Consider the following 12136-nt stretch of genomic DNA (forward strand, 5'->3'; position numbering starts at 1 on the left):
CACATACAAACGTTTTCTAACTAAAACGTAGAATCAATTTGAGCTTTATTGCTATTATATAAAGTTCATATTAAATTACAAGCACTCACTGTTATCTAAGAAATGTAGGTGTGTTCCTAACGTCAAAAAGTAAATTTGCACTTTCTTACCGCTATACAAAGTTCAAATTCAATCATATCTATCAAAACAGTGTGCGTGTGTGCGTTGGAGCACAGAATACGTCGTTGGAGGATTTAATGTCGCGTTCCGAAACTAAAAAAAAGTGATCGCGGACCCGACCAAATTGAATAGTCACAAAATATAATAATAACAACTTGGTTGGCTTCGCGATATTATTTTTTTTGTTTTACTTTCGGCAGTCGACAAAAAAATAAAACATTGGTATGGCTTTAGAGGATTTGACTTCAAGTCATATCAGATTAAAAAAAAAAACAAATTAAAAAAACAACTGTCAATGTCGATTTGCCGCCTTTGCCGGTGTTGTTTTTCTTGGATTTTCTGTTATACTCTACTGAGTGTGCTTTTGTTTTGTTTGCAGTGTTTTGTTATCTACCTATGAAAAAAAAGTTATTGCATGTGACACAATATTTTAATAATGCCTCCTATAAGACGAGGCAATTTAAGTAGAAGAACACGAAATGCTACAAACCAAGCTAATTACCGATCTAATCGTACTGCACAAGAACGTGACGACCGAAATGAACATGAAAGAATTAGGATATCACAAACACGTGAAGCGCGAGCACGACTTTCAACTAATAATCGCGCAAATTTGAATCGAGCTGCTTTCAGTTACGATGTGTCAATTGACTACAGTAACTACCAATGTGTTGTTATTGGTTCTATGAACTCGGTTTGCTCACATTGTAAAGCATTAAAATACAAAAACGAAGCCAATGGATTGTGTTGCGCAAATGGTAAAGTGAAATTAATACCATTGAATCCACCACCAGAGCCATTGTACTCATTGGTTTCAGGAATAGGAACAGATTCCATACACTTTTTGAAAAATATCCAACAATATAACAATTGCTTTCAAATGACTTCATTTGGGGCAACAAATGTGGTTCGGGAAAATTTTATGCCAACTTTCAAGGTATGTATTAAGCAGTTAATCATAATTATTTTAGCGAACAATATTTTCTGATACATAATTTATAATAACAAATATTATTTAAGTTTGATCACTGACAATACATAAATTTATTCTACACATTGCTTATTTATTTTATTTTATAGTGTTTTTGTTACAAATATAATATATATATTTTTTAATTTACAGATACAAGGCCAAATATATCACAGAGCAGGTTCATTGTAACCAGTGCCAGCTAGCAACTATGAATTCCTGCAAATTTATTTTATGGGCAATTCACAACAAGAAATAGATCAGCGTTATGCATATAACAATTTAGTAAAGAGGCCTATTGTAGAACAATTACAAACTTTTTTTCATGAACACAATCAATTGATTATATTGTTTAAAACTGCACTTGATCTGATGCCATCTGACAATCACAAAATTGTAATCAGAGCTGATAAAACACCTGCGGGTCAACATGCAAGACGTTTTAATGCACCAACTATTGATGAAGTTGCTATCGTTGTAGTTGGAGAAAACCTTGAATCCCGTGATATTGTTTTACATCGTCGGAATGATCAATTACAACGTATAAAGGAAACACACCGCTCATATGATGCACTGCAATATCCCATTATATTTTGGCAAGGTGAAGATGGCTATGATTTCTCAATAAAAATGATAAATCCCATTACAGGTAATTAAAATATTAGTTTAGCTATGGCGATAATATCTCAGTCAATATATTATGTATTTTAATTTTATATTTCAATGTTATTAAAACAAAATATATTTACAGGTTCTGAAATCATCAAAAAAGTAAGTTCAATGAATTATTATTCATACCGCCTAATGATTCGGGAAAATGAAGACAATCACATATTGAAATGTCGGCGATTATATCACCAATATGTTGTTGACATGTATGTTAAAATTGAAACGGAGAGATTAACATTTATCAGGTTGAATCAAACTAAACTCCGATCTGATGAGTATAAGAGATGCGATTAATACAGATGGCAATGCACAGAATGTGGGACGGATGACAATTCTTCCAGCAACATACATCGGAAGCCCTAGACATATGCACGAATATGCTCAAGATGCCATGTCGTATGTTCGTCATTATGGTACAGCAGATTTGTTCATCACATTTACATGCAATCCACACTGGATAGAAATCAAGCAGGAGTTATTCCCTGGGAAATCACCCATTGATCGTCATGATATTACAGCCAGAGTCTTTAGACAAAAGTTGAAATCTTTGATGGATTTCATCGTAAAACATCATGTGTTTGGTGAGACACGCTGCTGGATGTATTCTGTGGAGTGGCAGAAACGAGGATTGCCACATGCACACATTTTGATTTGGTTGGTTGAAAAGATAAGGGCAAATGAAGTTGATGCAGTGATATCAGCTGAAATCCCTAATGTACAAGTAGATCCTGGATTGCATGAGGTAGTTATCAAAAACATGATACATGGTCCCTGTGGAACTCTTAATCAAAATTCACCGTGTATGATGGATGGTAAATGTTCGAAACGATATCCACGGACATTAATATCGGAAACAATTACTGGTAATGACGGTTATCCACTGTATCGTCGCCGATCGACAGCAGACAATGGAAGATCAACAATTGTAAAAATAAATCAACAAGATATTGAGATAGATAATCGCTGGATTGTTCCATATTCACCCATTTTATCAAAGACCTTCAAAGCACACATCAATGTTGAATCTTGCCATTCAGTGAAATCTATTAAATAATTGAGTGAAATCTATTAAATCTATTAAGTGTTTGTGGTATTAATTTGGAAAACCCATGTTTCTCACATGGTCAATTGTATGTTGCCTGTTCCCGTATTGGAAAACCATCAGATTTGTTTGTCTATGCGCCAGGTAATCAAACAAAAAACATCGTTTATCACAAAGCACTACAATGAAAATAGAACTGATTTTTTTTGTTAATAATTATGATTTACATGATTAAAATTACTTACTTTTAAATGCTTATAGTGTTTTATTTAATTATTTTTAATTCACACCGAATTATTACCAGGGTGACGGTTCTGTTCAGGATAATGTTTTGCAAAGAATATAAAAAAGGTAGGAACAAAACACTGCCACATTACAAATTTTTTTGACAGGACGAAGTCTGTCGGGTCAGCTAGTGTGTAATATTTCTATGACCGTGCGGTATGCACGTGGCGGTCCCCTTACATGCTGCATGTTGGTGATTGGTCACTCCCTGCCAAACACCCTAGAGGCGGCTCGCAGGGTATTATGTAGATATAAAGTCCTTGAAGAGTCACATCTAAAACGTTTGGCAGGGGGTGATTCTTCCTCCACTGCATGCACTAAGCTACATATGGGTGCTTCCACAGTCAATGGCGCCGACTCCATGGGGCCTGAGGGGGCCCGAGCCCCCTCAAAATTCGTTATGGGTGTGAGGAAAAAATGTGTCAGGCTTGTCGATTTTCCCCGGAGTGTCCAGAAATCGAGATTCGAGTTATCAGGATTCTAATGTTGATCATATGACTCTTCTAAAATGCTTAAAAAACTTAAAACTCACTACTTATAAAATTTCCCAGGGCCAGATCCCCGGTTTGGGCCCCCCCAATATTTTTTGTAAGTCGGCGCGCCTGCTTCCACTGTGACTCTTGATCGAATGTGGTAGGGGGCTTGCTCTCACCATGCATGCATAATTCATTCCGCTGCCATAGTTTTTGGCCCAGGTCTGCATGCCCCTACGCGCACCACAAACTATTGGTATGCAAAAATGTTCATGCATGTGCATCTGTTTTGTTTCTTATTTTTTATTGGCTTATTGTTATTAAGTTATTTGGTAGTATGGAGTATAAAGGCATTTATGTAACTAAAATGTCTGAAGAAAGGCCATATTTAAGATCTTAAAGAATATTTTCGTATCTTCTTCTTTCGCATTAATATGTCTACCGGTCCATGCGAAGAATCGGCCAGTTTTTTTTAGGCAAGATCGTTAAAATTTGGTAGCCGTAAATGGTAGCGATTTCTTAGCCTTCCTCTTGAGGATTGGATCTGAAGATTTCAATAACCCCCTGAGTGATGAAGTCTTCTCAACGGTCCCATGGTGTAATGGTTAGCACTCTGGACTTTGAATCCAGCGATCCGAGTTCAAATCTCGGTGGGACCTTGTAATATTTTTGCCGGCCACGGTGGTGGAGTTGGCGGAATATAATCCTTGCCTACCCCACATGAGGTCGCGGGTTCGAGTCCCGCCTAAGTAGGTTGCCCCTATTCGCGGCTTACGTATGTTTGTTTTTTTTTTTTAAACCTCTATGTAATTGGCCAAAGGAGCTGTTTTCGGTGGTGCAGGAATAAATAAAATAAGTTTTGAGGTGGCATATTTTTATATTAGAATGTCCGAAGGCTGTAACCGAAATTTAAAAAAGTAGCCTACTGTCAGTCGCCCAATAATTGCCCATAGGGCCACCAATCTCCCCGAGAATTACCATAAGAAACAAATATACTTCTAAGTACATATTATTCTTTATGCCAACTACGGAGGTGTTTGGTATGGGGTGAACCATCTCTAACATGCGCCAGAGGACTAATATTTACTTCCAAGGGTATGAACTAAGAAACATGTACGCTACATCTACATCTACATAATACCCTGCGAGCCACCTCTAGGGTGTTTGGCAGGGGGTGATCAATCACCAGCATGCAGCATGCATTTGGACTCCCACATGCACACCACACCGTCCAAAAAACGTCCCGTATAATAACAAACTATACTACTATATGCTGTTAGAAATAGAATAGAAATTCAGAAACATGCTTTAAGTTTTACATAGGTTAGTAGGCTACACTACAAGTCATGCAATCTATTTACGAGTTCTATTGCTGCCGTTATAATCTCTTATTGATCGTGGAAAAAATGACATTCGGAATCTGTCTGTTCTACAATCTATCTCTCTTATTTTATTTATATGATCTGATTTTCCGTAGTACGTTGGCGTCCGCAAGATATGGTTAACTTCGTCAGAAAAGACACTGCTCTTGAATTTATCTACATTAGACACATAAGTTATCGGGTTAACCTACATCCTACTTGTGAAGGCAGTTTGCTTATGAAGCTAGAATATGCAAAAAAAATGCTGTTAGAAATACCAGGAAAATTAAAAAAATATATATTCAGGAATACATGCATTACGTTAGCAAGCTACACTAACAGTCAACTGACCTATGTTTTTAGTTTCAACGCTGCCGTTACAGTCTCTTATTGACTGTGGAAAGAAACAACATTCTGAATCCATCTGTTCTACAGTCTATAAATCTTATTTAATTTTCATGGTCATCTCTACCGTAGTAGGTTGGCGTCCATAAAATGTGTCTAACTTCGTCGGGAAATAAACTGCTATTGAATTTACATTATCGGTTAAGTGCAGTTTTCAATCTACGACCGACATTGATTCTCATCCGAGGTGTTCTAAGAGGTCTTTAACACTATAAATAATATCATTACGGTTTTCCGCTTACCTGGATGCTCTTCTTTGTAGACGTTCTAACTCTGATTGTAAGTGTTTTTCATGAGGATCCCAAGTACTGGCAGGGTATTCCAAATCGAATCTAACGGGGGAGAAGTAGCTGATTTCTTCCATTTTATCGTCTCACTTTTCTAATATTATTTTATTAAAACCTAATTTATAATTAGCTTGACCTGTTATTTCACACATTTGTTAATTCCACGATAGATCATGATTGAGTCTCACTCCGAGGTATTTTACGGATTCTACATTCTAATTGAGTACACTGAATGAAATTTCTATGACATGGGAAGTTACTTCTTCCAGACTCTCATTACTTCGCATTTTTACAAATTCAACTCTAGCTTCCACGGATCGCATCATGATTGGACTACAGTAAGGTCGTCCGTTAGTTCATCGCTATCTTAACTGATAAGGATTTCCCTGTACAATGCAGCGTCGTCTGCAAATATTGAAGTTTACTCCCTCTCTTACTGTTTTTATTTACTGTCTGCTATTTTATTATGTTATCTCCGTTGATTCATGTCTTTAAGTGTAGGTCTTTAAGATTTAATGAAAAATTTTGTTTTTGTATACTTTCTTCATGGCTTTTTTTTACAATGAATATGATGTTGATGGTTTGAGGCGTTACTTTATGGAATTTATTCATATTGAATGAAAATTAAACTATGTTTTTAATAAAACTATGTTAAGCTACATTTTATGTGGAAAAACATAGTTTAATTTTCATTCAAAATGAATAAGATTAGTTAATTGTTATTTTGCATTTAATTCTTAAAGAGCTACACTCCAAGAGACAAATCTACGTTAAAAATTGAGGTCAAGAGAAAATTTAAAAATATCATTTTATGTTATTTCCCGTATATGTTGGCGTGGTTACATCCCGAGAATCAATAGGGTACTTCATCAAAGAAAACGAAAGGCATTGATTGCGATTCGTTACCCACCATTAGTGTATTCATAATATACAAATTATTTGGTTTTAGAAATACCGGTTTAGACGAGTGACAAGGGTCAGTTTTATCCTTATTTGAAAATGTGGAAAAACATAGTTTATGGCGCCCATGCGATGCCACTCCACATGACGTCACAGGGACCTAGTTTATATACGAGTAGATAGGAGTTTTACATCGTCTAAGGTTACCAATGCATGCATGAGGCACAGAGCTCAGGAAAATATGTCTTAATAATCACCTATTAAAACTGGCTAAGGTCGGAAAGTTTTCTTCGTTTGATAAGGTATTAATAACCCTTATTTAAGCCAAGCGTTACCAGCTAGCATGGTATTCTGCTACCTGCTAGCATCCTGCGTCGTATCAGCGCTCAGAGCCTCACCCCAAAGTCACCTCACTTGCGGCAGCGGGAACCAGAACGACGTCACACGGAGTTTTCCCGGCATTCATACTTACCCGTCGCGTTTTCGTGCGATTGAAAATTTTCACTTTTCATTTAATCAGGAAAAAAAGATATCGTCATTTAAAAATCTAAAAGCGTGAAATACGTACTCCAGGATTAATAATCTTTCGATTTAAGCAATAAAAATATAATAGGAAACCATCCTATAGGCTGCGATGATCGAAACATTTTTTCCATAGTGCGGAATCAAATTCAGGAGCGCACTCGTGTCGCATGCTCTCGGCGTCAGAGAAAAAGACGCCTCGCTGACCACTCCCTCTCTTCCCCTAGAATCCTCTTCCCCCCGAAACACCCCCCCCCCCCTTCCATTATACCCACGTCTTCCCAAGAGTATCTCCCGGCAGCTTCCCTTTTCTTCCTTGGCCTTTGAATTTGTCCATCCTCTTGAGACGAAGGGGTTATGACGCCGCTTGACCGCTTCCTCTTCAACCTCCGTCATGCAAGAAGATCCTTCCAACCCCTTCGCTCTCTTGCATCTGCCCTCTGTCCACCTCCACACAACTCTTCATCTTTCTCCTTCAAAATTTGTAAACATTTTTTCCCAGAATTTCCTTGAATTTTGCCGGTTAGGCTTATCTAAAGCTGTGCCATTTTCAAAATCGATTCCGGAAAGCTTAAAATTTTATCTAAAGCCAAGGAAAAGAGCTGAAAGGCAGCCGTTTTTGTAGATATGGTAAAGAAGTCATGTTGACCGATATTTTTCAGTCTTGGTAATGAAGCATGGGTACCTACATTCGAATCGATGTCATGAGCATTTTCTTTCCTCTTACTGGGAAAACCGTCTCCTGTAAAGTGTTGCTACTTCGGGAAGAAAACTCGAGCTGTATTTCTAAGTAAGCTGTGGTGCTATTTGCCCACAATCCATCCACCACACACAACCCATATTTATCCCTTCTGCTCACTCTGAAAAACATTTTTTTTCTAAATTTGCTAAAATTCAGTTTCTTTCTTTTACCTTAATCTATGCCAAGTTTTTTAAACAAATACTTGAAAGATTAAATTTTCCAGCAAACGAAATGAGCTGCAAGTCAATCAATTTTATGAAAAATTAGCTTGTGTGCTGACCAAAAAATGTAAAAATTGTTGTATGAAGTGTTGACCAAATTTTTTTGCATTCCTGATCGAGGATAAATGGAGAATTTTGTGAGAATTTTAATATCTCGATGATTTCTCTTATTGAAAAAGTCGTCTTCGGTAAGGTAGGACTACTCAGGAGAAAAAATACTGAAATTGTATTTTGGGGGGGAATCGAATTTAATCTCGGGGTATGGCAATACGTTGTTCTTATCAAAGCGTGTGGTATTGCAGTATTGCTATAAATATTACTTGCTTTCTTCGCCAGTTCAATTGGTCCATACTTGTCGCCACTTCGCGGATGCCACGAATAGCCTTCGTTGTTTGCATTTCCAGATTTCTTTTAGCTCGGTACGATAGCTTACCATTGGCTGTATTGTGCCTATTATACACTAGTGTTTTAAATGTAGAACAGGAGCAGTGAATCGACTCTTTTCTAGTTACAAACCTTCCCAAGAGGTAATTGTTGCTCCAACATATTTTCATAGCGCTCGCTGATTTGGACACGTCTCATGTGCAGTGCTCGCCTGATGGTATATCATGTATGTATATGATGGAGTGTAGTGGATGATCAAACTTCTCCTGAAAGGCCAGTTGCATTATTCCTTGGGGGTAATTAGCAGCATTGGGCAAATAATTTTCGTTAAGTGGCGTCATTCCAAATCCAAGCATTCCTCTCCTTTCGTTTTGGCTTTTGCCGTTAAATTTTTTCACTCTCCCACATTATTCCACATTAATGTATTAGAGCCCGCATGAGTTTTTGTGGCCTTCACGGCCCTCAAGTCATGAATAGTGGACGACGAGTTGATGATCGAGTTTTTCATTTGCCTTGAACAATTTTCACAAAATGTAACTGATACGTATAACTTCAGGCTTGGCTATGTGAAACCTCTTCATATTGTAAATAAAAGAATAAAACTTTGTCTCAGGTCACCTGAAGATGTTACTACGTTACGAAACCCGGGTCGTGCCTAATTAAATACTTAAGTGAACCTTACAAATTTTTATTCTTTTATTTCCAATTGTCACAAACGCAATCAATGAAATAATTCAACAATCGATGAATGTAATTTCATGATAGAAAAAATACAAAATCGTATTTTATCGTACCAGGTCGATGAGAAATTTTGCAAATGAACATAAATCGCCGGCCTCGGTAGCCGTGGGGTGAATTCCTCGCCTGCCAAACAAGGTTGGTGTGCCGCCTGGGTAGGTTGCCCCAATCCAGAGCATTGTTGTTAGTGCTCGTATAATGGGTGAATTTTTTGAACACCCCGATGTAAAATGGCCAATAGGTACTGTATTCAGTAGTATGGAAATAGATGTAACAAATAAAATAAATATGGTCTCGAGGAAAATCATTCCCTGCCAAAATTCGATTTCGTGAAAGGCCCCTAGGTGCTACTTCCATGTGGAAAGCTTAGGGATTAGTGGTCGGTTTTCATATTTGCGGAATTAAAATGCTTACACTAGAAATTTTAAAATATATTTTTAGTATTTAGACGGATTTTTTAGCATATTTTTTATAATAGCATTATATTTTCGTCTTCTATTACTTTCTCTGCGTTAATTGCTTTCGTTCATTTTTGTATTTCTTCAAATGCACTGCATGGCGCTGTGGCGAAGGCAACGAGCCTCGACTACTTTACCGCTACATTCAGGGCCGGATTTAGATGTAAAGAGACCTTTGACTATTCCATTTATTATGCCCTTTGAGCCAGACACGTTGATATTAACCAATAGATTTTTTATGTTTGTTTATTAGCCCGGTGAGCAGAATTTCTCCTTGCTTTCGGTTCAGTGTTTTAGTTTTCACTGTTTTAGGAATAGTGTTATTTTAATTTAGTGAACAATTTGAATTTAGGTCCTTCTCGATCTTGAGCCCTTGGCTAAAGCCTGATTTGGCTATATGAAAATCCGGCCCTGGCTACATTGCATCTACCTAATACGCTGGGGTGATTGGCAAGGGGTGATCAATCACCAGCATGCAATAGGATTCCCACTTGCACACCACACACGGTACGTAAAACCGCACGCATAGTAAAAAATTATGCTACCACAACCATGCAAAAGAAAAACTTGCCAACTTCTCATTAAGGTTATCTGCCAATAAACGAACATGCACACGAAACATGCTGTTAGAAATTTTGCTGTTAGAAAGTTTGCTGCAAAAAATGCTGTTAGAAACGAGAAAATTCAGAAACATGCATTAAGGTATACGTAAGTTAGTAGGCTACACAATGAGTCATCTAATCTATTGGTGAGTTCTAACGCTGCCGTTAAAATGTCTAATCTTATTATTCGTGCAATAAAATACGTTCTGAATCTGTCTGATCTACAGTCTATCTCTCATTTTATTTATATGATCTGATCTACCGTAGTATGTTGGCGTTCGCAAGATATGGAAAAATTTGTCAGTAAATACACTGCTCTTTAATTTATCTAATGGGTGCATATTTTTCAGTCTACGGTCTGACCGAGATTCCCATCCGAGTGTACTTTTGTCCACCTTTCCGCCGTTCCAGAAGCGGTCCCTTTGCCGCTCGTCTCCTGCCTTATGACGCGCCCTCTCTTTGCCTGCCTCTTTACGAAAAATGGTGTCCGGGAAACGAGCGTTTTTCCTCTTCCAGAAAAGGGCCCCTCCCTTCAATCATTACTTACCTCGCTGTAGAATATTTTGCCTTCTCCAAGATGACTCGGCATAAGCAGTGCTTCAATGCTCCCGCGACTCGGGAAGAAGAGGAGCGCAATTAATCACCAACTTGTAAGCTTTTACCCACGAACCTTGTAATTCCATTCAGCGAGGAATGGTTATTCAAGTCGGTTTCTCAGACGAGTGGTCCACTTTTGTCATACATCTCTGACGTCTTCCTCGCGCGGATGGGCGAACCACTTTCCTGGACGTAAGTTGCATTTCATCTTGGAAAAGCTACTCTCAAACTTTTCATTGTGATTAGAGTGGAGTCATAGTCTGTTTGTAGTAAAGGAAGGACTTCTAGAAAAATGCATTGCGTTATGGTTAAAAAAAATGTTTCCGTGTATTGAGCTATATTTTACGGAAAATTGCTTTTTAGCGATAATTTCACTAATTAGATTTTTTCCTTGATGTCAATTTTATTTTCAAAAATTTCTTTGTAAACTTCTTTTGGTATTCTAGGGTAGAAAGTATAAAATTACATTTCATGCACTCATGAATCGATAAATAGTTATTTAAAAAAATTAAAAGAAAACGCCACTTCATCGTGAGATCAGAAAATTAGTTCGGCTTCTTGATGTGATACGAGTAAGCAGAATCTGCTACACCAAAAATACGTGAGAATGGGTTAAGCTATCACCAATTATCCTGACATTGATGTGGTAGGAAAATAATACAGAAAGAAAATGAGTTTCCCTGCATTTTACGGCTACATTCCGTAAACATATAAGGAAGTGTCTTGGAAAAATCATTTTTAGTTCTGAGCTCGAGCTAGGATCCCCATAATTATTCTATTGAACAAATTAATTAGGAGTGCTTTAGCAAAGCTTGCATTTTAAACTCCAGATAGTCAGGCTTTTATGTAGATTGATCGATTAGGGACTGGTGGAAAGGTAGAATGGCAGAGGATGGCCGCATATGATATGCCTAGGGCTGGTTAAGGTTTTAAGCTTAAGAATTATGTAAGTGTTGAAGAGTAGGTGATAAGGAAATTTGGTGGAGAACCAGTCAAACCAATCTTCGGTTTGATGATGGATAATAATGATGCATATATTAAAACATTCCGCCTGGATTTTGGAGATCCTAGGTCAAGAGTCAGAGGCTGTATGATTACATACTTACTTTGGCGGTCAAAATTCGCTTTCATTCAGGGAAAATGTAACCGTTATTCACTCTGATGACGATGAACCCAATTTTACTGTAGTCGTAAGGAACTAATCGGATCTCGGAACGCCGTTAACAAATATTAAATTCACCCGGTCAGAAACTTCGGAAAGTTTCATATAGAGTAGACAATTATCGCCTTATAATTGATCTTTTTAATTATGCTTTTGTCT

The 12136-nt window shown here is 37.5% G+C and overlaps 1 non-coding gene across 1 annotated transcript; it reads left to right on the plus strand.

Moving 5' to 3' along the window:
* The first annotated feature begins 4185 nt into the window (after nucleotides 1-4185).
* Trnaq-uug lies at nucleotides 4186-4257 on the plus strand. Its single transcript has one exon. It is a non-coding gene; the product is annotated as a tRNA-Gln (tRNA).
* Nucleotides 4258-12136: the final 7879 nt, after the last annotated feature.

The sequence above is a fragment of the Ischnura elegans genome, chromosome 2 (genome assembly GCF_921293095.1).
Source record: "Ischnura elegans chromosome 2, ioIscEleg1.1, whole genome shotgun sequence".
In the NCBI taxonomy this organism is placed as follows: domain Eukaryota; kingdom Metazoa; phylum Arthropoda; class Insecta; order Odonata; family Coenagrionidae; genus Ischnura; species Ischnura elegans.